Source organism: Erythranthe guttata, chromosome 2 (genome assembly GCF_056151865.1).
Source record: "Erythranthe guttata isolate IM_541 chromosome 2, IM_541, whole genome shotgun sequence".
Lineage (NCBI taxonomy): Eukaryota > Viridiplantae > Streptophyta > Magnoliopsida > Lamiales > Phrymaceae > Erythranthe > Erythranthe guttata.
In genome coordinates this window covers 11,086,893-11,091,982 of record NC_142534.1, presented here as the reverse complement: position 1 = coordinate 11,091,982, position 5,090 = coordinate 11,086,893, and the positions used below count along the sequence as shown (strand labels likewise).

General features: G+C 29.8%; 1 long non-coding RNA gene across 6 annotated transcripts; it reads right to left on the bottom strand.

Moving 5' to 3' along the window:
• Nucleotides 1-2,463: 2,463 nt before the first annotated feature.
• Nucleotides 2,464-4,859, bottom strand: LOC148772321 (uncharacterized). 6 transcript variants are annotated; one of them, XR_016035127.1, is made up of 9 exons: nt 4,629-4,859; nt 4,221-4,294; nt 4,009-4,130; nt 3,471-3,579; nt 3,296-3,368; nt 3,157-3,199; nt 3,039-3,085; nt 2,846-2,922; nt 2,464-2,764 (listed from the first exon to the last, which is right to left on the bottom strand). It is a non-coding gene; the product is annotated as an uncharacterized LOC148772321 (long non-coding RNA). The 6 variants fall into 6 exon arrangements; XR_016035128.1 differs by having other exon boundaries at nt 4,018-4,130; XR_016035125.1 differs by having other exon boundaries at nt 4,009-4,121; nt 4,629-4,856.
• Between the last annotated feature and the right edge of the window lie 231 nt (nt 4,860-5,090).

Below are 5,090 nucleotides of genomic sequence, written 5' to 3'. Positions count from 1 at the left end.
CTACATGTCACTTCCAACACAATTTTAAGTGGTTAAATTTTAGGATACTAAACATTCAACAACACGCTCAAATACTGAATTTGTACATCTCGCTTGAGTTTCTCACTTGCTATTAGAAAATTAAATAAAAATTGAATTATTAATTATTAAAATATAATAAAGAAGATATTTAAAATAATAACCTTCGAATGAGGAAAAAACTGCCTTTGGTTTCATAGGGTTTTTTCATGAACCCTTTTTTTTTTAATAAGATAACTAATACCATATAAAGACTAATTGAACATATTTATGTTTGTATACTAATAATTAATCTAATTTATATTAATTTTATTTGTCAATAGACTTAGAGCAACTCCAATGGAGTTTATCAAACATGGTATTCAAACATTTAACCTTCATTTACACACTAAAAAATAAAAAATTTTAACTCCAATATTATCAAATGAGGGTTATAATTTGATAATTCACCTCTTGTGATGTAAATATACTTACTGGAAATCAAGATATAAAAAATGTAACCATCTAAACATTCAATCACAGGTTGACATGTGGCAATCACAAATAAAATCAATCATAAACTTCCAATTTTTATATATAAAAGAAAGGTTCTCACGAAACCCTAAAAAACAGTTTTTTTCTTTTTTTAAAACAAATCCCTTTATTTTCTCCTCTTCTATATACCTTTATATATATATATATATATATATATATATATATATATATATATATATATATATATATATATATATATATATATATATATATATATATATATATATATATATATATATATATATATATATATAAAAGATATTTTTATTCTTTTCTGCATGATGGGAAAATTTGCCCGTTTCCTCTATTATCCTCTTTTCTCATGGGAAAAACTTTTATATCACGGTTTTTTTATATAATTAATTATATTTGTTTTCTGCTTTTTTTTTCCCATCCCATGATCTACTTTAAAATTATTTTTATTGCACATTTCTTTTCTTATTTTTTTATATAATTATTATTTTTTTCTTTTTTTCTTCTTTTTTTTTCCTTCCCCACTAATCAAGATTAATTGTGAATTTTTTTTTTTTCCACTCAACGTGATCTTCAACTTCTTTTCTTAACTGCCCTACTTTTCTCCATCTCAACCCCATAAATTTTCCCATATATACATGTTACCAAGAACATCGAAGAACACTATAGCTGTATAGAGATTATTATTATTATTTGTTTTGTGCTCTCTTTCATCACATCAATATTCTTCAACGTAAGAAATTATATGGTTTTGTCTTTGTTAACAGTTCAATTATGTTATTTGTTCTTCGTTTTCTTAGCATTCTTAACATTCTTTATTACGGTACAAATTTTGTAGGAATATTAACGACTTCGCAATTTATTTTTGGCTATTAGGTAATTTCTCCGATCAAGCAATTATATTATCAACAATGCCGACTTCCTTTGCTCCTGCATCAATTATCATGGCGTTCGTTCTATTTGTTTCAAAAAATAGTAAGTCAAATTTTATTTTCCCAATAGACAGACGTATATGTGTTAAATTTCATTGCTAAAGTAGATATATAAAACTATAGCTAGAAATTATAAAAAACTTCAAAATTAATATTTTCCATCAATTGCACAATCTTGCTATCGTAGAATCTCCAACACTTTGTGTTACAGGCCCAGATGATGATCCCTGCATATAACATTGACATTAATGCGGGTAATGTTAAGAACAAATAAACGACGTACTTGAATAAAAATCAATTTATTTACCGGTGGTAAATTTTCAAAAATTGTTGTAACAGAGTTTATATTTTCATTATTCCTTTTCACCTGCCAATGCCATGTTTATTAATCAAGATATTCATTAGATACTAGAAATATACAAAGGAAAGTAAAAAATATGTACTTTATTCGTACCAACAATTTTGATCTCTTTGATTGAGTTGCACTTTGATGCTCCATAGAGATCTCTTTACATCCTTTCATTTTATGTCCCAGTTTTCCACATTTAGAGTACAAGTACTTCATTTTTTTCTTGTTTACTTCATCAGGTTCCTTCCTCCTTCCTCCTGTCATGCTTCAGCGATCTTCCGACTTTTTTTGGTTTTTCATGCCATGGCACTAACACTACACCAAAAAAGCTATTTCCTAACAGATATATCCGTTAGAAACATTTAATGTAATGGCGAAATTCCGTTAGAAAAATGGTGTTAGAAATTTAAGGTCTAAAATTTCTAACGGACATAAACCGTTGGCAAAATTATCCAAATCCGTTAGAAAAATAAATAGTTCTAACAGTTATATTCGTTAGAAACGTGACTGTAACGGTTGTTAATTGTAACGTCCTAGCAAAATTCCTAACGGATATAACTGTTAGTATTCTTTTGGCAAATTATTAAAAAAAAATATTACCATTTTCAAGAAAATGGTAATATTATAAATATTATAAATAACTGAATTTAACAAATGTAATTGAAATCGTACGTTTTTCATAATAACATCTATTAGTAAAATACAATAAATGTATTCCCCAAAAACAAAAAACAAAAACACGAATACAATAACCGACTTCATGAAATTAATTTCAAGTATCCCTTCTGCATTATTCTTCCAGAAACTCTTAAGTCGGTTGGAAAGCCATCTTTCTTAGAGTACTTGCAACACTCATCTCTCGCTGAGCTGATCCCAAATCCTAGAGCTCTTATTTCCTCAATTTCTTCAACATGGTAAATTTCATCCTTAAAAGACTTTGTCTCTTCCACGTTATACCCTGATTAAAATAGCATTATAATCAATATATAATTGGAAATCCATTGTAGATAATATCATTCAGTGATGAATCAGATATTACTTGAATGTTATGAAGTCGCACCAAGTACCCAAGAATGAAAAGACACATGCACAAGCTAAAAATCACATAATCAATACCTACATACAAAAGGAAATAAGGTAATATGAAGCTTCATAGTATATCGTGCAGTATGATATGCAACATGGTTTCATCAATGGGGTACATCTGATTAAGTACCATAAAAAGTACATACCAACAAAATTTTCGTGAACTCATTTCAGCATGCAATGTTCCTCAAAGCTGCAAAGTATTGATTTATACAAATCTTTAGAGAAAAAAAGCTTTAGTACAAGATCTTCTAGAATACTTACTACTGGGATCTGATGTGAAGATCTACCCAAGCTCGTGCAACTTCTATAAAACCATAAAGATTTATTTAATACCAAAAAATAAAATAAAAAATAAAAAATGCACATAAAACCAAAAAGATAAATCATTTGTTAAAATTACCTTGGTCAGTGAACTCCACAAAAGCAAAACGAAGAACGAAATTTGGGTCTCCACATACACGGCAATCTACAACCTTTCCATAAATAAATAAATAAAACAAATGAGAACACACTAAGATACCGTAGATCAGGAGGACACAAGATCATGCCCTTCTATACAAAGAGCAAACAATCACCTGTCCACAGCCGAGGAATAAGACGGTCAACTTCTCCTCTGTCATCTACTCCATTACAAGCAAAAGTAACTAAAGATCATCTCTACCTTAATGTGGCTAACCAAAACCTCTGAAAATAGGACAAGTTTGAAGCAATATTTGAAATGTAGATGAAGACTCGTAAATACAATATAATTAACTCGAAGTTGACAAAATCTGAACAGCGGTCTACTTCCATAAATTTTCAATCTGAAGTATATACAATTATAGATGATTAACCCGAAGAATATAACATTTTCCATAAGAGATAACTGCCCTGAAGACTGAAGAATCTATACTCTACCAGCAACATCAGGCCTATCGATAGTGACCAGTCTTTCAAATATTCCAGGCCTCAAACTTCTAACTAAATTATTATTGAATACAATGTAAATGTTCAAATCAAAATCACAAAGGTTATTCAAAGAAACTAATTGACAGACTATGGAGAGAAATAAATATTGTCATGGCTAGTTAATTCAAAATGGGGAGCAGTAAATCTCAATTCATGTCCAATCACCTTGTATACCTAGTTAAGGTAGCAACTTCAACACAATGCAAATCTTTCCACACATGAGAATGTGTTATGAGGATATCTAGAGCCTTCTCCTTGAGATAAGGCCCACAAATTGCCTGCATAATCTATGGAGAAAACTCAAACACTCCTAAATCTAATACAAATAAATGAATATATTTATTTACCCACATAGCCAAATATATTAGAGATCTTACACTTGAAAGCAAATTCATACAATCTCTGCCTACCAGCCTTGTGTCTCCACTCGTATAGCAGATTTAAGAAAAACCTAGAGGACAAAATATTATATATCATCTGAAGTAATACAGTTAGTCCCATAAATCAATTTTAATTTTGTAAACGATAAAACAAAGAGGCACCCATGAAAAATATCACAACTAAAAAGGGGTATCAGCACCCAATGTGTGTTTTAGGTTGCTGAAATAACCGAAATATATAGAGCAATGGTGAAAGAAATCGAAAATACATATGACAATAAACATTAGAGATGAATAAGAACCTAAATAAATTCAAACTTCTCTTAATTTTAAAAACAAAATCAAATCTAGGGTTTATTCTGCAAAAAACCTAAAATGCGAATATAATTGGAAGAAAGAGAATACCTAGAATATTGGAGGTCTTTGCGGCGGCGACGAAGGCAGTGGTAGCGGCGACGGCGGCGGTAGCGGCGACGACGGCGGTATCGGCAATGAAATGGTTGAAAGAGAAGATGGCAAACAATGGCAGTCAATATAGGCCATCGAAGGTTGTACTGGTGGAAATTAGGGAAAGGGAATATTATTAAAAAAAAAATGGAGAAGAAAATAAAAGGTAAAAGAGAAACGGAGAAATATAAGAGATGAAAAAAACTGATTTAATTTATTTAAATATTATACTATTTGGGTAACCATAGGACTCACGGACATTTGCCGTTAGAATTATTATTGAACTTACACAAATTTCAGAAAAAACAATTTATTATTAATTGTAACGAATATGTTTAATTCTAACGGATACTATCCGTTAGTAATTACTAACGAATATATCTGTTAGAAATTACAAATTTGTGGCGTTAGAAAATGTCC